General features: G+C 36.7%; 1 pseudogene; it reads left to right on the top strand.

Moving 5' to 3' along the window:
- Window positions 1-3,008: 3,008 nt before the first annotated feature.
- LOC109394843 (ubiquitin carboxyl-terminal hydrolase MINDY-1 pseudogene) lies at window positions 3,009-14,912 on the top strand (annotated as a pseudogene).
- Window positions 14,913-24,006: the final 9,094 nt, after the last annotated feature.

The raw sequence follows: 24,006 nt of genomic DNA, 5'->3' as shown, positions 1-24,006 counted from the left end.
TATACTTTAAATGTGCTGAGTGTATGAAGTATGAATTATATCTTATAAAAGCTGTTTTATATATTATAAAAGTCAGGTACTTTTTTATATCCATCCATGTCAAAGTCTGACAATACTTAATGCTAACATTTAGTTCAATGCCATCTCTTCATGCATACTCTAATCATGTAGATTACTACCAGTAATCTACTACAGGAACTATTTCCAGTTTTGATGAGCCATCTGTTGCAATATTAATTTTATTACAATACTACTTTCATTAAATCACTCCCTTGTTCAATATCTGTAATTCTCTAATCTCTTCAGTCAGCCTTTCAAGGCCCATAATCAACTGGCCTATGTTACCGACTGTTAGGCAGAAGAATAGCCTTTAAAAGATGACCATATCTGAATTTTCAAGACCTTTAAATATGTTACTTTCCATGACAAAAGAGACTGTGCTGCTGTGATTAAATAATAATAATAATAATAATAGTAATAATAATAATAATAAAATAAAGTTCTTGAGATGAAGAGATTACCCAGGAGTATCCAGTTGGGCCCAATGTAATCACAAGCATCCTTCTAAGTGAAGAAGGGAAGCAGGTGAGTTAGAGAAAAGATGTGACAAAGGAAGCAGAGGTCAGAGGGATGTGGGCCACAATCGAACGAATGTGGGCAACCTCTAGAAGCCAGAAGAGGCAAGAAAATGGGTTGCCCCTTATAGGCCTCAGAAGGAATGCGGTCCCGCTGACCTATTTTTTACTCTGACATCCAGAGCTGTACAATAATAAATTTGTGTTGTGTTAAGCCATTAAGTGTGTCACAATTTGTTACCCATGCAACCATCTTTCTCTGATTCTCTGCTCTTTTCATGTCCCTGAGTTGAATAATTCTTCTCCACGCATCTGGAAATTCCATTCTGTTCCTCGCTGCTAACACAGCAAGACCTACCTGAAATACTAATATCCTCAATATGCATAACCTAGGGATGACCATCTAATTTTAAGTTATATACAAAAGGCACTTACTACATTGAATAGAAACAGTGGTGTACTGATGAACCAACTCAAAAAAAAAAAGGGAAAGAACAAGAAAAGCCCTGATTTATAATATTTTCTGATTAAATATTTCCCAAAAGACCAATTTCAATCATCACATTGTATACCCTAAATGTACACAATGTTATATGTCAATTATATCTTCATAAAGCTGAAGGGAAAAAGACAATATTTCAATCTACCAATGGTTAGCCCACCAGCTCACACAATCCTTGAATATTTAATGATGTTTTTAGAGAGCTAGTTCAAGCTGCTGTCTCAAAACCAGCAGAGATCCTTCCCTCAGTTTTTCTTTTCTTCCAATCTATGATTATATCAAAAATGTATCCTCAAGTATACAAATATGTCTGTTTTTTGCTACACCTTGTGGTATGTAATAAACATTTTTGAATCTTTGAATTTAACCACTTTCTAGGTGAAGACTCAGTTTTTCGCAGGTGGTCTTCTCCCAACCATTAATTTGTATTAGTATGCCTGAAAATGTCTACGTTCTTGAATAGGGGATGTTTTCCCCACAGTGCGTTCCTTATCTTGCCTGGCAATAACACTTTTTACACAGTTGGAGAATTATTTTTAGTCAATAATAAAAACATTTAACAATCATTAAATTAAAAAGTTCAACAATTGAGGATAAAGTGCCAAACTCCAAATTATCAGGTGTATGACAATAACCTTGCCCTTTATCATCTGTGGAGAGGAAACTGGGGACTCTGTAGCTTTGCAGAGCCTTGGAACCACCCACTGCAGGCCACAGCTCTTGCCCAGTGTGTGCCTTATTATGTCCCCCACTGATTTGATTTATGCTCATTCACTCAACAAATACTTAAAGACTCTCAAGGCTCAAAATATGAGGCAGAAATATTTTTCAGGGACATCTGGGAACCCACTGTGCTTTTCTACGTCCATTCCTTACCCCTACTGTATTACTTTTTTATTGCTTCCTAATAATTTACCACAAAATCAGCAGCTTAAAACAACACCCATTTATCGTTGTATGGTTCTGTAGGTCCAAAGTCTGGTCCGGTATGGCTGAGTTCTCCCTTATGCTATCACAAGGCTAATATCAAGGTATGGGCTACACTGAGTTCTCAATGGGCAGGCTTGAAGCAAAAGCCAATTTCAAGATCATTCTTGCTATTAGCAGAATTTAATTCCTTGCAGTTATAGAACTGAGTTTCTGTCTTCTTGCTGGTTCTCAAGTGGGGCTGCTCTCAAATCCTAGAAGCCATCAAAATTTATTAACACATGGCCTCTTCATGTTTAAGTCAACAATGGTGTGTCAAATCCTTCTCATGCATCGAATCTCTGATTCCTGTTCTGCAACTAGATGGAGACAACTCAGCCTTGAAAGGGCTCCTGTGATCAGGTAAGGCCCACACAGATAATCCCGTTGAGGTCAACTGTGCCATTTAACACAAGCTCATCACAGGAATAAAGTTCATCATATTCACTGTCCTGGGAATTACTCTGGGCATGTATATATGGGATATGGAACAAAAAAATTTGAAGCTCGTCCTCAAAATGATTAAGTCTTTCTGATGTTGACTTCGGTTTAAGAACAAGAGAAATTGATATTGTTAATATAAAGAGAACACCTGTAGATCATTAGCATACAATCTTGTGGAATAGAGATTGCCAAATCTAAGACCCTACTTTGGGCCAAAATTATTAGCAGAAGCTATGTGCTGCTGTTAGGGTCTCACCGGTAAGTGAAATATACACAATGTAGCCACATCAATTTTCATAAAATTTTATCTATGTGAATAATTAAATCAGGAACCTAATTTACTTCACTGGGCTCAGGGAGCTTTTCTAGACAATGTCTAGAACACCAGAAACATTATTTCAGTTGGTGTCAAAAGTGCAACCACTATGTGAAAACAGATATGCTTGTTGTTTTCAAGGAGCTTACAGTCTAGTAAGGGATGTAGATAAGAAAATAGGTGATGAAGAGACAGTGTGCTGACCATGTCCGAGGCAAAGGAAGCACTATGCACAAGTGCCCAAAAAGAAAAAAGGACTGGTGCAAATACGCTAATAAGATTGGAAGGTAGAGGAGGAATGGGAGCAGTGAGGCTGGTGAAACGAGTAAGAACAAGGTCATGTGTCGACAGCCAAATACTCTACGTGAAGATAATTTATCCTGAAAACAATTGTGAGTTCAGCAAATCCACGTATAGGAATTTATCCTAAAGAGATAATCATGTAAATCAATAAGGATTCATGGACCAGGGTATTTACTCCAGCGTATTATAAAACCCATCCTGGCCGTCACTCCCTCCCCATGGACATAAACTCAGTGTTCATCAAAAGGGGATTGGTAAAAATAATCGACGGGGCTGGCAGCCCTGAAAATGATACACACTCTGTATTCATTGAAATGAAACAACACTGTATGAAGCCTAAGAATATGAAGGGCTTTCCGGGGCAAGAGAAGTAGCATTACGCGCCAGTCAGGGAGCTCAGCCCTTAACAATTATCATTTACCTCTGATCCTCTCAACAACCCAATGAGGAAACTGAAGCACAAATGGGTAAATAACCTGGCTAATAAGTCGACACACTTACTTAGTAGCCGAGCCAGGATTCGAACCCAGGCAGAGGCAGTGTGAATCCAATCTATGTTTCTAACTTGAATTCTGAAAAATAATAAAATATGAGAGAGGGAGGAGCAGGGAGTGGGAGAGGACAAGCAGAAGGAGAGAATGAAAGGGAAAGAGAGAGAGACGGAAACAGAGAATGAATAATCATCACTGAGAAACCTTAGGAGTAGTTATCTCTGAGTTGCAGGACTTGAGGAAATGTTTTCTTTCTTCTTTATGTTTTTCTGATGTTTAATTTTTAATTTTTATTTTTTAATGAATAGCCTTTTTTAAAAAGAGCTTTAGGTTTGCAGAGAAAAACTGAACAAAAAGTACAGAATTCCAGGATCCCCGTCTCTTTTATCACACAGCTTTCCCTATTATTAAAACCTATCATTAATGTAGTACATTTCTTAAAATTGATGAGCCAATTATGATACACTATCACTAACTAAAGTCCATAGTTTACATTAGTTTCACTATTCCTGTTGTAATGTCTGTGGGTTTTGACAAATGAGTAAGGACATGAATTCACCATTACAGTATCATACAGAATAGTTTCACTTCCCTAAAAAATTCAAAATAAATTCTGAAAGGTAAATAAATGTGTGATAATAAATAACTGTCAACATCTACAGAGGGTGTGCTATAAGGGTAATAGACAACATTCTTGAGTCGAGTCCTATCTCTCATACAGGGACATGTTTACATTTTGCAGAGAAAAACTTTCTGTATAAGTTGTTTCTTTCTCAGTTTATCATTTAGACTGGAGCTCTGGCTTTGCTTCCTAAGTTCTTTCTAAGTTCTTTCTGTTCTTTCTAAGTTCCATGGTAGTGTCACTCAGACACTATGGAAAATGGGTTAGCTGTGAGTTCAGGGTGTTGCAGTCTCTTAAAATGAGTAAATCAAACATGGTAAGAGCAAAGCCCTACAATGCCTGAGGTCCTCTTGATAACGATGGCCTCACAAGTTGATAGACTTTCTGTAGATCTTAGAGAAGAATTAAAACCCAACGAAAGTACCATTTGCACTACACTTACTTTAAGTGCATAGCACTGGAGCAACATTTGATTCATAGCTGAAGGAATGTTGACACACAGAGGAATCACTGAAATGTTTCCTTATTTGTCTGTTTATTAGAAAGTTTTAGAGAAGGAAGAAAGAGAGTTTCCTCTACTGACAGTTATATATGTTATATTTTTCATCCCTTGTATTTGGATACTATTTTTAAAATGTTATTATTTATGACATTGCCTTTATGCAAAGTAGAATATTTACCAGTTACCTTCAGAAAAATGTTGATTTTTTGCTTTCACTGAATACCAGTGATATTTAATTTTTTTCTACATCCTTACAACAATTTCCCAGTTTTAGATTTTATAAACTAGAATTTCATATACAGTTATCTATTTTTAAATCAGTTTGACATGATCCTTTAGAATTTTTTTTTCTTTTTACATGGTAGATGGTTTAGAACATTCAAGAAAAATAACTAAAGTAATTGTGGATTGACTTAAATAGGGACTGGTACATGGTAGTATGCTTTAAAGTAGTAAAAAAAAGAATAAATCTATAATAACAATAAATACATACTATATTTCAGGCAGATTATCCAAGTAAAAGATATATGCCTTCGAAGTAAATTTCTCACTTCAGGTAGTGAAAATTTGAGAGCCACAATGTATTGAAGTTATGGTAAGTTTTGTAAAATTAGTATACTTTCAAAGTGCACTGCAACTCAAATGGAAAAAGCAATCATAGAATGGGTGACTAATTAATTAAACAAGTGACAAAAACACACAATCACTGATAAGAATGACAATGATACCCTTTCATAAGAATTTTTTTAATCCAATAGCTCCTTGATACATCATGTAGTAGAAGTAATATATTCATTAGTGGAGAATTTGTCTAAAATGGATGGTGAACAAATTCACTGAAGCTTTTATAAAAAGAAAAAAGAGAAAATTAGGATCAGAGAAAGGAATACACCAATTTGCCTATAAATGTGAACAGTAAAAAAGTTGATAACTTTCAGTATTAGCTATATCCCAGTGATTCCAGAGCTATAACCAAACTCAGATTATCTCCTGAACTACAGGCATCTCTAGCCAGTTGCCTATGGGACATTTCTCATCAGGTCCCCAATGGGACCCCATACTCAATAGAATCCAAACCAATCTTTTTATCTCTTTTCTGTTCTAACTTTGATCCAGATTTTCTCCTCTTTCTACGTTCTCTTTCTTGGAGTGTCACATGAATATTGACTGACCTATTTGCCCAAGCTGGAAACATAGAAGTCATCTTGCCTTCTTCCTTTCCCCTCATTCCTCTATCAACCTTGTCATGAAATCATGACAATTCTGCTTTTAATACACCTAATAGGCCTGCCTACTTTTATATCCTGTTGGCCACTACCTTCTCTCAACTCCCTGCTCTTCTCTGCATTGGTTCTCATTTTGTTATACATATTCCTCTTTGTGCTACTTGCCCACATGCATCTTCTTATAAACCCTTTAGTGTTTCCTCCTCCTATAGGTTGATAAAGATGGCATCGCTTTGAACAGAAAGCTACTTGTAATTGGGTCCAACATCCTATCTATCCATGGCCTTCACTGAACTCTATGCACGAGCTACATGGAAAGGCTTGCCTTTCTCCAAGCATTTTACATTTGGTAATACCTCTGAGGCTTTACATAGCTAATTTTCCTTTTCCAGAAGACCCTTTCACCTCTTTTCTGACTGATGAACTTCTAGCCATCAAACAAGTCTCAGCCGCCACTTCCTCTGGGAAAACCTCCCTAACTGTTTCAATCTGAGTTGATTTTTATGAATGCACAAGTATGAAGTGCTGACCACACTGGTTGTAATTGCTTGCTCACCACAAGTTACGTGAGGACAGAGACTGCCTTCTCCCTTCCACCCGCCCCAGGGGCCCCTGATGCCACAGAGGCTCTATCTAGCATGAAACGAGGCTTTAATAATTATTTATTGAGAGAATGAAATGTTTGCCAGAGCCACATTTTGAAGGGCTTTGAGTGTCACATTAAGGAGTTTTATTCTATAGATATTGCTCTGAAACATAGGAGAGATGTAATCAAATCTATCTGTTAGAAAACTTGGGTAGAGTAATGGGTGGGCTAAAGATGAGGTAATTTGTTGTAAGGTAGGCAGAAATGTCTGGAGACACAATTATGGATTTATTGGGGTATTAGATTGAAGAATGGGGATATAATTCATGTAATGTTTCATGTCAGGGCTGAATTATACAGTAAGAAAAAAAAAGGACTTTTAATTTGCTTCATATCCATGACATATCCCACCCAGTACTACAATTCTGATAATAGATATTAGGCAAGAAAGCATGATTACAACACTTAATATTAATTAAACAGATAAGGGACTTAAGCATTTATTCCAAAAATATTTTTAATTTCTTATACGACTCTAATATGGCTGGATCAATCATAAAATTATAGAAACCAAGGTGTAATTATTTATATTTAAGCTCTTAGAGAAATATATTTCACAGTTTGACACCCTATATGGAAAAATTTTAAAATTCTTCTATTTAGGGACTTATGGTAGTGTGACATGGTATCCTAAGAATTGGTGAAACTGTTCAAGACGAGAATAAATATTCAAAAATAGCTTTTCCTCTAAATTAGTGAAAGCATATCACCAAATTTCCAATAATGAATTACTATATTAATGCCCAGTATTTCTGCCAGACTTTATTATAACCTCATCTCAAATTTTCTCAGACATGACTTATAAGAATTTAATCTAAGAAGGTCTGCTATAAAGATGAAATTGAAACAAATTTTAGATAACCCCATGGTGCTTTCCAACATGTTATAACACAACTAAATTAAGAGACAATACTGTGCTATTTTATAGAATTCAAGTGTCTGAAATAGTAAGGACAAAAATATGATACATACTTCACTTAGGAAGTGAATGTACACATTCACTTAAGATGGAAGTACAGTGAAAGTTGAGCAGAGTCAATAAAAATTTTGTTGCCTTACAATATCCAAGTTATCTGTCAGAACACATTTAAATACCATAAGATTATTTTCTGTGAAGTAAGCATAATTAGATATGTCAAATCTACTTTGTACATTTAATACAAAAGAATGAAGAACTTTCACATAAACTCCTAAACTTTAGGATGGAATTATTATTATCGCCATTATTTCATTTAAGAGAAAAACAGGTTGTGGTGAGGAAGGAAAGGTTAAGATAACACATTAAAAAAATATGGCAAAAAAGAAATAATTCTCCTAAATTGCATAACCTATAAGTGAATATACTAGGAATAGGGTGACTGCATTTCAGGGGGTCAGCATTGAATCTATTTTACTCCTTGAAAGGTTGTTTATGACAATCAATATTGCCACTCATTTTTGATGATCTTTCGTGTCCTTTGTGCCTCACATTAAATGCATCAACATGTTTGATTTTTAATTTAGCCTTGTTAAAGTAATTTAGTTCAACCTTCACTGAGGAAGTGCTGTTATTTGCAATGACAGTGAATGCTATTTGGCCTCGAAGGGCAAATGGGACTGTCAGTCTCATTGTCAAGTTTTGAGTTGCCATAGTCAAGGAGTTAGTGAAGAGGGGGAGCGGAGGGGTCCAGCATTTAATGGCATTGAGTGGTGGGGGTGGGGGGAGACTCATTGCTATTTTACTTATTTTTTTAAAATTTATCTTCTATTTTTGATTCTGTGAAAGTTTTCATTCTTTCCATCACGTAGGGTTGAAACCTCAGTCATTTTTTATTCTTCTGTTTTCTATATCACCCAATCAAAATCACATCAATCATAGTTTATGTCTAATCCAAATGCTCTCATCCTAGCTCAAATGTTTGTCATTTTACAATTGTGTGGTTTTATTAACATAATTGATCCTCACCTTTAGTTCCTATGTAAGCAAAGCCACCAAAGAGACTACTGCCATGTTAATATTTTAAGTCTCATTTCTAATCAAGTCTTCCTCAAATTTTTTAGTATATTATATGACCTACAAACTGGTCTAAAATTCTTTGCCTTGTACTTTTATTCTTCACAATTTTCTCAAGCTTTATAGTCCCTCTTAGAGTTATCAAAACCCCCTTTACCAGGCAAGTCTCTCCCTTCCTCTTTGTGACATCCTTTCCCCAGAATGCCTCTGTTCAAACACTGCCCCCACTATCTTCAGGACACATCTCCAAGATCAGTTCTCTACGCTGACTTCTCTGGGTCATTTCACTCTATTTAAAATCCAGCGGTAGTCCCTTTTCTCCGTCATTAGTTTGGCCCTTGTATATATTTCTTTAAATTATCAATTATGTCTTGAGCCATTTAACAACAGGGACTTTACTTCCTCTTAACTTATGTTCATTTCAGGAGGTGGGACTTATTGATTATAGCTATCATTAATTTACATCAGCTATTGATAAGATCAGATACATAAAAAATAATATGCTAGAAAAATCAATCCATATTTTTTTAGTAACTAAAAGAACAGGTGTGTGTGTATGCGTGTGTGTATGTGTGTGCACACTGTTCTATAAAGGTAACTGAAATTCAAACAATTTCAGGAATGTACAGATATTGTTGAACTTTAAAAGTTAGACCTTATGTGTTTAGTTGTTTACTGTCTGTCTACCACTCCTCGCCCCATTAAAATGCAAACTCCACAAGAGTAAAGATTTTGGCTGTCTTGTTTACCGCTATATTTTCAGTCTAGAATAGAGTCCAGTCAATAAATACCAGTTGGATAAATGACTGTATCCCCAGTACTTAGCAGAGTGGGTGGTGTTTAGTAAGCAATCAATCTATATCAATTAAGTGAATAAAATAATAAATGACAGACATTAAGGAATAGCATAGTAAGGCCATTATTGGGAACATGTGTGAATATTTTGAATATTCTTTCAGAGATCCCTTAGCACTATTATTATTATAAAATTTGGAGGTAAATGTGACTCGAAGTCCTTCTTAGGGAACAAAGACTCTCACAGCATTACGGCCAGTGAGGTCCCAGGACAACACAGCTGTGTGTCACCTCATCAGACCAACACTTTCTCACTAGGGTTCAAAATAATGAGTTGGGTTGAAAGGGATGAAAAAGAGGAAACATAAGTACAGTCTTCAGCGGCCAATGCAGGAGGTTTAGAGAACAAGTGAGCAGAGAGGACCTGTTATATAATCTGTGGGGGCTGAGTAAACAATGAAAATGCAGGGTCATTTGTTCAAAAAGTAGGATTAAAGTGTCATTTAAGGTAATAAAATATAAAATTGTTCTTTTCTCTGCTATCTCTCCCTCGACCCGTCATGGTGCTTTTCATGTTCTATTTAATGTAGCACGCACTTGCCATGGGAATACTCTGCCGGGAAAGTGCAGACCCTGGCAGGCACCCAGGGCCCTCACCCACACCCCAGCAGGCACGGCCCACTGCTGCCAGGACCCTGGAGGCACAAGGACAGATGCACAGGACCTGGAGGCAAACAGAAGTCCATCGCCCCTTCCCGTTGCTGCTGCTCGGCTCACAGTGGACCATCGGGCACCTCCTCTAGAGACTGGAGTCTCCGCGCCTAGGCAATCTAGGTTGTTGGAACCAGGAGCATGACAGGATGGCCACTGCTGTCACCAGCCGGCAGCAATGCTACTGCCAGTTCCCGTCCTGAAACACCACTGAGCGTGCACTCCTGACTCCAACTCAAACCAGGTCCTTGCCCAGGCCATGCAGAGGTCAGAAGGGGAATGGAGAAACCAGAGCCTTATCCCTGGGTGTGCCACCAAGGCAAGGCATCAGCAGTCATGGGGCGGGAGTGGGACGAGGATGCCGGCCAGGCCCCAGGGCACCAGGAAGCGGAGGACAGGGAGCTGGGCGCTGGCCCAAGAGCCCATTCCAAGGAGGAGGACCTGTGTGAGCCAGGCTTCAATCTCTAATGCTCACTCAACTAACTTTATTACAAGGTAGAAATCCATAAAAGTTCTTAAGAATTTCAAAACTGGAGGACGGGACTGAATCCCAAGAATGGGACCTTTTTGAATATGTGTGAGTACGCTGGTCTCAGGCCCATGAAGCCAGCCTGAGAGCAGGTGTCCAAAGGCACAGAAAGCCAGGGGACTAGGTTTTCTGGCTCCTGACAGGACAGTGAGGAGTGGAGCACAGGGGTTCATCCCAGTGATGTGAGCGGACCACAGCACCGAAGCACATTCAACCGCACTATTTAATCTCAGTGCAGATCTATAATGTACTGTGGTTTCTGCTGTAATTTCTCTTGCAAATGGAATTTCGGTGGTTTCTATAACCCAATGATTACAAAATAGAAGGAAAAGCAGCTGGAAAAGTAGCCAAGCATTTGGTTCAGAGATTTGAAATAAAAATAATGAAGACAATGAAAGAGGAGAGAAGAGCAAGGAGTCTTCGCTGGGAAGGGGAATACTGATTTCAATCACGGTTCTCTGGCTTTCCAAAAGATGCCATGTTCCATTCAAGTCCACAGAACCACCATAACGAGGCAGTGGGATATAGAAGAGCTGCTTACGAGAAGCAAAATCTCTAAAGTGGGGACACATCCCTAACGTTTGCCGAGTGCCGTCTGTGTGCTAGAAATTTTATCAGCATTGTACTGATTTTCACACACACACAGGATTTAAAGCAGAATTATCCTCATTTTCTCAGATAAAGCAATAAGAGTTCAACAGTTATTCTAGGTTAATTATCCTGGTCAAGGGCAGGCAGCTAGACAAGGGGGCAGGGCAGAACCCAATCCATTTTGTACTTAACAGATTTTCTTCAATGAGCACATAAAAGTTGCAGAGTCAGAAAAAATACCTACAGAAACAAAGAATGAATAATAAACATCTATTTCTATTGGAAAAGTTGAAGAAACAAAGTAGGTAATATTCAAACTCATTCATTAGAATGCTGTTATTATTATTTGTTACTTTTCCCCCTCACTTAAAGCACTGAAGAGAATATTTTGGGAAGAAAATAAATTTCTTTTAGACAAATTTATTTTTAATGAGAGCATTGCCCATAGCAGGAATAACGGCAGAGCTGATTATTATATATTTTAAGCAAATGTGTTCCACGCATATATTTTAACAAACATTATATAAAGCTCATAATAGAATATTCTGAAAGTGCTTTAATTTATAATTCACCTGTATTTGTATTTTCCCTGAGGAATTTGTCCCATTTTTAAATATTTGGTTAGCACTCCTGAGTTTGTCTACCTAATGTTATTTAGAGATCTTTAAAACGTGTGCATGTGTGTATGTGTGTGTGTGTGTGTGTGTGTGTGTGATGTAGGAATGTTTACTTTTATAATCCTTGTTAAATTGATAATATTTTAATCCTAATTTTTTTAAAGAAAACAAGCCCACTTTGAAAGCTCCTCCTCAGTTACAATTCTGAAGAGATGGTGTATTGGTTCAATTAAAGCAAAATTATTTGAAGACACATATTCTATATTATATTTCTGTGAGCTGAAATCTCAAGTCCTAAAAATCCATTGAAAAGGTTTTACTAATTTCAAAATACTTGAAACATGTATAGTTTGCTTAAAATTCCAAATGGAGGATTTTGAAGGAGAGTTCATTTTTACAAATAAAATCTCATTATATTTCCCAAATTTCTAGAAAAAAAACTGCCTTAAAAATATTTCAAGGCTATTGGGGCAAATGGTAAAAAATTTTACCTCATGTAGCACATATTTATACATTAAAAAAATGCTAAGATAAAAAGTCAAATCTCTATGATGTATTAAATACCGATTTTAGTTAATGTATTTTTATTAGCAATACCATGAAAAATTCAATATTCTAAATGTTAGTGAGAAAAATCATACCATCATCAATAAACTAGCATTTATCTGTAACACCCTTGATTAATTAAATCTGGGATTGTTTACCACTCTTGATACCATTTTGCTAGAATAATTCTAGGGATGGTGCTACCTGGGTTCAATATCAATTTTAAAAGCATTAGTTTGATTCATTTCTTAGGCATAATAATAAAAAAGGCATGTAAGAAACAGGAGATGTGTTCATTTAACAGTTATTAATTATAGTCCCTATAATTTAATATCTAAGTCATATTAAATGATAGTTCTAAACCAACTATCTGTTGTCTCTTAGTCAAAGCAGATCATCAGGGTGCCTGAATAAACAGCCACAGTGAAAAGGGAATCCCTGTGGCAGAAATTAAGAAATAAAGTATAGAAAGGATTAACCTCCATCCTCTCTTGCTTTTATCTCGAGCATGCCTCAAAACCAAAGAGAGAATGCCTAACCATTAAAAAAGATTAAAGGTGTTAATTAGACAAAGAGATAGAAACCTATCACCCTTATGTCAGGCAGAGCAGACTTTGTAATGGATGAAAACACATACACACACACATACACACACACACATACAGTATTTTTTTCTCTATTGAAATGCCATTGATGGTGTTCTCAAATACATATTTCTGAACAATTTTTGTTGAAACCGATTAAAAATTTTGGATATTTTTATAGGCACAGTCATTATCTATTCCTATCAAAATTGTTTTTAACACTCCGTACTAAAATATAATCATAAGGGGCTTAGAAGAGTAACCAATCATCGTAACAATGAAAATCAGAATTGCCAATTCTCACATCTCCTTCAGTTGAGCCCATAATGAAGTTAGTATCAGATTATGTTGAGATTCTTTTATTTTTCTTTCAAGAGAAACAGAGTATATGTTTGTCACATACAAGTATATAAACTATGTGACATCTCAAGATGGATTTGAAGTCTTTAAATGTTAGTTATCCAAGGGGAAAATTATTGTCCGAGATAATAATTACTTTTTAGTAAGTAATTTTTCTCTATCTTTTATCAGTTTAAAATTTATACATTTCATTGTTAAAATATAATGGAAAACACACATGTATTTTCTATTGCATACAATATATGCTTATAATGTTAATGTGTTTACATATACATACATACACATAAATGTATAAATATATACATGTCCTTGTATTTATATACACCCGTGTGTATGTGTGTATAAGTCTGTGTTTGTACATACACACACACATATACACACGTATTTCAAGTTCTATTACATAAAGATGTTCTCTATTTTCTTTTGTCTCCCTCTTTCTCTTTCTCTCTCTCTCAAATGTTGAATATTTTCATTTCACCATACTTTAAAGGTGATATGAAAGATGACAGGGCTAGAAATCAAAATGAGCTCTATGAAATAGTAGCACTTAATAACAGCACATTTTTTAGGCAATTGCTCAAAGAAACATTGAAAATATTACTTTGAAGTAATACTTGGAGCACAAAGTAAGAGCCAATAAAAGACACAAGTAATACTTTTATATAAAGATGCTGTGTGTGCGCACGTGCACGTGCTGCTCCCTTAGAAGGAAGTGCTCACATTAGATGCACTCGTGGCCCATCTTGGAGCCTGCCTCCTGTCCATCAAGCCCCAGAAGACAGAGGGACACAGCTTAGTTTTCAGCAGAATGTGGGCAATGCAGTGACAAGTGCTGCCTAAACTGGTGACAGGTCTGGGTGTCAGTGTATGATTCCCAGGTGTCTCTGACTCTGAGTATGTATCTGAGTGCAGTGTCTTTGACCTACGAGGGGCTCCTCTGTTCTGGGCCTGGCTTGTTGATCCAGAGTTCCAAGGATGTGCGTGCACCTGGGAAAATGAATTACAACCAGCTGGTAGAAAAAGTCACCGGTAAACATGCCAGTGACGCCAACCTCGTGGCAGCAGTTTCAGGGCACCATCACTGCACAGCTGGCCCACCATGGTCTGTGTGAGTGAACGGCAGCTGCCAAGGAGAGTGAACTTAGTGTCTTTTTCCGAAACTATCACTTTAGCACTATGACTAAGCACAAGCATCAGTTGTACCTACTGGTCACCAACCAGGACTTTCTATGGGAGGAGCAAGTGTTGTGGGAGAGTTTGCACAATGTGGATAAAGACAGCTGCTCCTGTGACTCTGACTTTCACCTAAGTCATTTCCTGGGCTAGGGGCCTGGAACAGATGGGGAGCAGCTTCCCTGAAAAGCAGGGCAGGTAGACCAGGGCTGCCTGATCGCTTTGTAGCCGCAACAGCAGCAGCAGGCACAGGGCACGTTGGATCTTAGCAACTTGGAGCGGACCCAGCAACCTCAGCAAGAAGCACACCACCAACGATACAGTTCCGTATGCACCACTGTGGGCCCGTTGCCTCAGGGGAGAGGAGCCTCATCTGGACACCCAGCCAGGCAGCACAGGCAGAGGCCAAAGCGAGAGTAGACTTGTCCACCAGGAGCCCTGCCCGATGCTAAGCTGCCCACCTCTTCTTTCAGAGTCTATGGCTATTTTGCTTGCTCTCCCTGTCCCAACCCTGAGGTATGCAGGGTGATACTTACAGGCTGTTGGGGATCAGAGCAGGCAGGAAACGCCAAGGTCAGATTTCACAGCATCCTTGCTGGGGCCTTCTCCTTCTCCCAAACATCCAGGGCAACATTGGGGTTGGTGGGGTGAGGATTTCTGATTCCCAACCCCTTTTCCCCAGAATAGTCACACTCATATACAGGCTTCGGGGTGAGGAGCCTGTCTAGAATGCGTCTCCCCTGCTTCCCACCACAGCAGGCCTGTCTCTGTTACAAGGTTTGACTTGGGATTTTAGCTCCACTATTTGTAAGGTCTTCCCACAAGCTTGGAACTAAAAATTCTTTTCTGAGGGGGAAAAATGGCTATATCTAAGGTAAAACGAATACATACATAATATTATATATTATAATAGCTAGTTTATTCATTAATATCTGTTGTTGTACTTACTGATGATGAAAATACAATGAACTTAGAGCTTCTGATTTATTATTAAAGGCTTTCCCTTTTTTTTTGTCAACTTTTTCTATAAGTTGCCAAAATTCCAAGTGATTTGACCCAGGCAAACTTATTCAACAACATAAATTTGTGTTTCTTCATCTTCTTTCCATGTAACATTAAGTAAAACTATTTATTGAGTTCTGTAGAATAATTAGTTGTGAATGGTAATTCTAACTCGACAATTTACTCTTTCTCATCTCAAGATACTCAGAACAATATTAGATCATATCAAATACTGAGAAAAACAGCAATAGAACATAGCACAAGCGTAGCCAGACTTTTTCAAAAGATGTAAGTATTCTAAATATTTGGCTTATTGGTTGTATGTTTGTTTCTGATACAAAAATGATACCCTTTAAAAAAAATGACTAATTTTCACTGGTCGTATATAACTGGGGTTTTAAGAAGCTGAAAGAAATCACAGAAAACACCAGGTGTATCACCTGTGCCCCAAAGAATACGCATAACCATGGAAAAATCATTTAACCCATGGAGACAATACAAATGCAATATTCTTTTATTATTTATATCATTGTTCTTACACACTACTCCATAGAGAATTATTGGGAAAGTATGAAAATTTATTTCCTAAATGGATTTTAAAGGAAAGAAGTACTTAATGTAGGGATAATTATTATGACAGGAATGCAAAATAAATTTAAATGGAGGCATTATAAACACTCCAAAATCACAGCCTGTAAGACATATGCTAACAGGATTTCTAAAACTACTAGGAAATATCTACAAGTACTAGGAAATTAGCAGAGTGTAAAAATTGATAGTATCCCAGGTTGAACGTGATAGGGGAGGAATCATCTTGTTCACTGCTAGTTCAACTGTAAATTTGAACCACACATGTCTAGAGAAAAAAAGTCTTAAAAATAATTTACCCTTTAACTCAGGACTTTATGTCTAGAAATTTATTTGCAGTTATAATTATAAATATGATTAAGGATGTACATTAACATTTAGGAGGCCCAGATGTGCAACAAAGTGCTGTTTATAATAGCAAAAGTATAGGAACAAACCAGATATTCAATAATAGGGTTGGTTAAATAAATCATGCTATATGCATAAAAATAAACATAGACAACTATTTATAATTATGCTGTATAAATGTAACATGAAATATAAATATTCCATGGAATATTCCAGGAAAAATTGCTGTAATATATAATTCAGTGAAACAAAAATAGATTATAAGATAATGTGACCCATGTAATCCTATTTTTGTTTATGTAAATTTGCATATGCATACTTAACACAAGAATATTCACTTTGTGGTAAATTTTATTCTCCTAGAATTATTTGAATCCCCTTCTTGTTTCTTTGTATTTCTAAATTTCTATAATGCACAGTTAATAAAATTACAACACTAACAGTGAGACCTAACACTTATTGCATGCTTACTATATCAAAAGTTCAGTTGTCCCATTTAATCCTCAAAGCATCTCAAGGCAATAAGTGCTATTACTGGGGCCAGCCGAGTGGCTCAGTTGGTTAAGAGCTCACTAAAGAGTGCGAGCTCTGAGCAACAGGGTCGCCGGTTCAATTCCCAGCCCGAGCTGAGCTGCTGCTGAGCTGCCAACAGGTGGCAGGATGGCTCAGCTAAAAAAAATAAATAAAACATAAGTACCATTCCTATCATCTTTTTGTAGATGAGGAAACTGAGGCACAGAGAAATGCAGCAGCTCACTCACAATTATCCAGTTAGTCAATAGTAGAACTGAAATTCTAACCAAGTTTGTCTGATTCTAGAGCCCAAGATCTTAACCCTTAAACTCCAGCTTCCTCCAATATTACTTGCAAAAACTAGAAAAAATGCTAGCCACAAAATTAGATATGGCAAATGCCATTATAATGATGTATGTTAGATGATTTTACTGGATAAAAAGCACAAGAAAATGTGATTTGGATACTAATTCACTTAATTATGTTGAAAATACTTTTTAGAAATATTTTAGATCACTTCCCTTATTTGAACTCAAATAATCAAAGGATTTTTACCTAATTATCTTAAATAACTTTCTGCTGTCATAGCATAGGATGGTGCACTCGGCAAGGTGACCAATGAATTAGAATTGCTCTAAGCTGAAAAATAATTACTATGAATTTGACAAATTTCTTAGCTCATCAGCTCACACACATGCAGCATCAGGTCAACACTGGGTGCAGAATTCAGTCTATGTTTCAATAACAAACATTAAAGACCCTGATGATCAGAATCTTTGTGCTGTGTAGATTTAGTATCCAGTGTATCTGTCCAGTAAACTAACGGTGGGCACAGCAGAAACACTGGCACCCAGACTCTGTTGACTTCCATTGTGGCCAGCTGCTCTAACCCACCTTGGCTCTTATCACTGGAACCCAATAGAACAGGGAGATTTCATCACACCTGCACTCACGTTCTTACCCTGAGCTTTTTGACTGCTTTAAGGGTTAATGCTCAGTTAGTCAGGCCTTTAAGCCAATGATCTGACATTTTGAAATGATAATTAAAATAGAGCAGGCACTCTCATTTCAATATACTTACTTCCATTCCTTTAGGGAGAAACTCAGCCGATCCAAACCCAAGTGAAATATGCTTGGGTTATTCTTCTCTCTTTTACCTGTCTTTGACTCTTGTACCCAATCTTCACATTACCCATGAAAATAAATGCCAAATGGCAGCCACTATTTGATAATTGTAAAGTGATCGTAAACTTCCAGATTTTCCTAATAAGGAAAATAAAATAGACAAAGCCTAATAAGCCTCAGACTCATGTTTGGTGGTTTATTTTAGTTTGGCAATAATACACAACTGGTAGTAGTTTGCTTTACATATATGAAAAGAATACAGCCCTTTGAGCAACACATAGAAGATATTTTTTAAGTGAACATTTGGTATTGTCTGCTCTTTACTTAGCAGCCGGCTACTGGAGACAGCAGGTCCCATTCACCATTTGCATTTCCTCACTTCCCATTTCTCAGCCCACAGTATTTCGGCTTCTTCATTCACCCCCTTGAGGACTGTACTCGAAAGTTCAGGGTCGTTGGGTACATTCACGAAATTTGTCAAGGAATTCAGTGATTCTTTGTAATTGGGATATGACATCTGTGTAGGACAGAGCACCGTTGGTATTGCTGCCTTCTTGAAGCACTAATTTTTCCTGGTATCTGGGCAACCAGGTAGGTTTCTGTCTTACTTTCTGGGTGCTCCTTCCAAGGAGCATTTTTAAATTCATTTTTTCCACCATCCCCTGAATCTGATGCATCCCATCCATCTCTTTCCATTCCATTCCTTTCCTTCTCTTCTTTATCAATCATCTATTATCTATCTATCTATCTATCTATCTATCTATCATCCATCTATCATCTATCTCCATTCTTTCTGGTCAATCTCATTCTCTTTTATGACTCCACTTATCTGTGCATACATGAATAACACCCATACCTATATTTATAACCAAGGTCCTACCCACAACATCAAATCCGCATATCTAACTGCTAACTGGGTAACTCCATGTGGATTTTCCATATAAACTACAATTCAACATACTTCAAACTCAACTTGTCTTCTTTTCTTCCAAAATCTTTTTCTTCTAGCATTTCACTCATTGTGGATTGTTCTACCATTTATCGAGTTACATAAAACAGAAACAAGGGAATCATTTTTTACTTTTTGCTCCCCCTCCAAAACCATTCGCTACTAATTCTGATGAATCATTTAATACTCCTACAATTTTCCAATGGCATCCAACTTTCTAACTATTTTCTTCTGTAGCCATAGTGATGTTTCTAAACTTCAAAACAGTGCATGGCATTCTTCTGCTTAAAACTCTTCATTAGTTTCACATTGCTCCTAGGATAAAAATCCTTAGTGTCTGTACTATCTACCTACTATATCTTCCTATTAGATCCCAGAGCAACATTTGCATTCCCATCTTCATTTTCCCAAATACTTTTGCCCTGCTCAAACTATGTTCTAGTCATCTATCTGTCTAAACGTAAACATCAACAGGATCAATAAATCTTCCCTAACCTCCAAGCCTGGATGAGGGACTGACTATATTTGGCCCTGTATTGCCCCCATGATAACATTTGCCACACTAAGCTATAGTTGCTTCTACAGTAGACCACAGCTCTTTAAGATAAAGATTGTATACTGTACTTCAATGCCTAACACATAGCAAACACTCAATCAATATTGAATGGCTGACTGACTGGCTGTCCATTGATAAATGGGGTGGGGCGATAGTTTGTTTCATATGTGGATGGCAGGTAAGACTGTTCATTGAGAAAAATGTCCTCTTCAGCAGAGCTCTTTTCATTGAATATTTGAATTTAAATGTTGGAACAACCTGCCACATGACAGAAACTTGGCAATGAGGTAAGCTGGCTCAATTGAGACATATTATTTAGTATGAGCACCAACATTTAGAAAATTGAATATCCTTCAGAAATCTTTTAATTAGGTAGCCTTCTTTTATTTTCATATGATATTGCACATCCTGTCACTAATAGAAATTAACTTGGATTCCATTTGGAAAGTACATTGGTAATTATTCTCACTTCTCAAATAAATGCAGCAAAGGATAGCAGTGGAAAAGTTTCATTTTCAAATTGAAGTTGGTATAACTCCAAAAATCCTGAACATTTATTACAGGCCAATAAACTATGTCATTTCAAAAGATTACAACCAGGATAGAGTGCCTTGTCAGCTATTTTTTACTTCCTAGGCACCAATAAAACCTCTTTCAGTCATGGTAAGCTGTCACCAACCTACAATCTTATCTTATTCTAATCTAGGGTCTCTTAAGCAGACATGGCTGAATGTCAAGCATTTTGTGAAGCCCCCAAAAAATGTTTCTAAAATTATATGTGTATGGAAGCATTTATTTGGGGCCGGGCCCAAACCTTTTGTTGGGTTCCTCAAATGGATTCACAACTCCAAAAGAAATTAACAGCTATTAGTAATCATTTTACACATTAAAAAAAAATTACAAATCCACTTAAATATTTCAATATACGAAAAAGTCATCTTTGGGAGAGAGACAAGTTAGACATTTGTTGAATCAGTTAAATTAAAATTAAATTTAAATTAGATAAGATAGTTGTATTTTCATTTATCTCCCAACACATTGAATCAAAATGTAGACATAATAGAAATAAGAGAGAATACCTTTGGAATTTTAATATTTATGTGCAAGGAAAGGCCGTAGAAATTACTGTGCTATATAGAGTCTTAGTTTGCTTATTGGAACAAAAATAATTCTAGAATACTGCAAGAATCCTTCTACTAGCGCCTCAACAGTAGTTTTCTAGTACTTTCTCCAAATAGTGCCTTAATCCATTCTTCACTTTCTCTGCTGATAAGTGAATCCCTCATATCTTTTTCATTAGTGTCCATTCCTCTCTGTCTTGGCAGATTTAATATTCCATTTGTTCTTATGGCCCAAGGCTCACTGATTGAGCTGGAGTCTATTTAGAGTTTAGAATCAAATGAGCAGGGAAGTGATTAGGGGTAAAAAAAAAAAATCTGCTTAAATACCAAAATACCTTATTTGAGACTTGGATTAGAACCTACTGTAAGACATTGTGCCTCAAATCTTAGAAAATTTCCTACACAAATTCCCTACACTGAAGAGAAAATTACACAGATCAGCTAAAATGCCCAGAATACCAGAGTACTCTCAAAATGGAAACATCAAGTTTAAATTATATTTTTAATAATTTGTTATTAGGATATTCCTTTTCATTCCAAATAAATGTCTAGAAATGACTTAGCAATAAAATTCTACTCTAGACATGACTGTGTTTAGGGGCTTTCTAGTTGGTAAAGGTTTTAAATATTATTTTGATTGTTATTTCAAATAACAGCTTGGCTACACCTCAGTGAACATCAGAAATTCATTTTCATAAAGATGAAAGAAAGTATGTACACCCTTCAGAAGGAGACAATTTCATTCTCGCTAATCCCATTCTGGATGACTATCGCACAACTCCAGAGCCAAGTCACGAAAGCATCACGGAGCGCTTCCTTAGGACTGCCTCATGCTTTTCACTAACTTTTATGTAGGTGACTTTGATCACGTCTCTGAACACCAATAAGATATTTTGCATGGGTCTCTTGAGTGCTATGGTATAACTCTGATTCTGAGTTTAAAAAAGAAAAAGAAAAAGAAAAAAAAATACTGAGGCTATGGTAGGTTTTGAGAAGAAGTGGGGGAGGGGAGAACACACACACACACACACACACACACACACACACACACACACACACACAACAGGGCGTCACGGTAGAGAACGGCTCTTGAAATTGATAAACTTAGGTTAAATCGGAGAATGTCTCTTTATTGAAGACCTCTTTTATGCTATACTCCTTTGCTTAAATCGGCAGAGAGATCATATCAGTGGCTGCTTGGGGATGGTCCTCTATATTACTGATTATCTGTCTCTGCTGGAATCATTGTGCTACTTTTGTGATGACCATGGGGAAAAGTACGTATTACCAGAAATAAGATTGACCCGGGGTATCACAAACACCAAATTTTTGGAGATGGTTAAACAATGGAATTGAGTGATACCGCTGCTATTTAAATTCCTAGAGCTTCAAGAAAACTCAAAACAAAAAACAAGTAGCATGAACTCTTCTAAAGGAAGTTTTTAAAGAAACATAAAACAATGTTCCAATTAACCACTTTAGCCTGCAATCCAGAATTAAAGGAATTGTTTTGAATGTAAGAATTGTTCAGTCCAGAAAGTGAAGAGTAAGGCCCTGGAATTAACGACTGCTTTAAGCAGCAAGCAAGCTACATGGGCCATGATGGGAGGAGGACTAGAGATTAATTATGCAGCAGATTTCATAGGCACTTGTGTGCACTCAGATGTAACACCTCTAGGTGTGTCATTTCTAAAAATGCAGGGTGAGTAAGGCACACACACTCAGGCATTCACACACAGCGGCAGGCATGCCGGGTCATCAGAACGATCCCGGGTCTGTTGACCTCCATCCAGTGCCAGGTCCTTCAAATATTGATTCAGTTTAGTCTTTCTTTACTGAAATGAAATATATACTTTGTGTTACACTGAGGTCTGGGCTGTGGATGCACTTCTGTAAATTGAAATAATAAATTAAATACATTTTCTTTTAGTTACAATTGAATAGAAAGGTGGCTACTTTCCAGAAGATATTAACTGTGCTGTTTCACTTCTTTCTTAAGCTGAAAAGGGCTGTAGGAGATTTGAGAAATGCTGACTACCTCTTCCAATTCCTAGGACCATTTATCTAGAGTTGCTAACTCTCATATACAACTTATGGCCTATCATTACAGCTCTTGGTATTTGAAACAAGTCGGCCCATCAAAAGAATAAAGAGAAAATGGTGAATGAGAAAAGCCCATTTCATTATTTATACCACATCTAAATAAAGCCTAATGCAAAGAAGAAATATCCAGGTATACTTGAGGGCTTTAAGCTGAAATTGTTTTTGTTTGTTTTTTTAACCCTATCTTTCTCTTCCAGTTCTAGAAGGATTAATGTTTTGCTTAGCCATAATACAAGATTAACGATGCTTTCACACTGTAAATAACGTTAAAATCTGTGATTTAAAACTACTACCAAGAGTTGTCCTTTGCCCTTACATTGAATTCATGGAATTAAAGACTCAGAGAGGGAAAGAAATACAATCGAAGGCAACAGTTTCCAAAAGTGGTCCTCAGATCAGAGCCAACTCAGGATGTTTTGATTGGCCCATCACAAATGAGAGAAATAAGAATGATGTCCTAAGCTTTTCTTAAAGTTACATTTATTTATATTAAGAGACTATCCTCTATTATGAGATTATGTCTATTCTACTTTGGAAACATTGCTACATTTATAAAATGGTAATGGCAGATGGTATTATGTATTTATTTTGATTTAAAATGCTAAAAACATTGAAAGATAAGAATTTCTTTCTTATGTACAGCTAAATGTGCTTCTAACTATAGCTACTCGTTTAATTCTTCTTTATGAAACTACAAAAACACATAATCTTGCTTCATAGGAAACTGACAAAATCAAAGATAATGCCTCCCAAAACCTTCTCCAGGTGGAACTTTTCTAATTTTCTCAAAACTTTCTCCAATTGCGTTGTACACTGGTGACCTTCCAAAATGCATTATTGAGGAATACACACTTTACTCCAAATGTGGACTTACCAGTATAGTTACACCGTTAAACGCATTGCTTTGTATTTATTAATGCAGATCACATTTACTCTAATAATTTAAACAACATCTATGCATGCTCTCCTAAGCTCCTACTACGTTGCATAACCTCCTCTTTGAGAACACGTTCTTAGCCGTATTTCTTGAGCCAATGGAAAACACTTAGTTCAATTCAATAAAAATTATTTAGGAAGAGGCTTGATCACTGACTGCACTGTACACCTGAAGCTGATGTTGTATAATATTGTATGTCAGCTATAATTGAATATATATATATATGTTTGTGTATATATATATATATATATATATATATATATATATATATA

Source organism: Hipposideros armiger, unplaced genomic scaffold (assembly GCF_001890085.2).
Source record: "Hipposideros armiger isolate ML-2016 unplaced genomic scaffold, ASM189008v1 scaffold_441, whole genome shotgun sequence".
NCBI classification, from domain to species: Eukaryota; Metazoa; Chordata; class Mammalia; order Chiroptera; family Hipposideridae; genus Hipposideros; species Hipposideros armiger.
The sequence above is the reverse complement of the archived record's forward strand: the minus strand, read 5'-3'. Positions and strand labels throughout refer to the sequence as shown.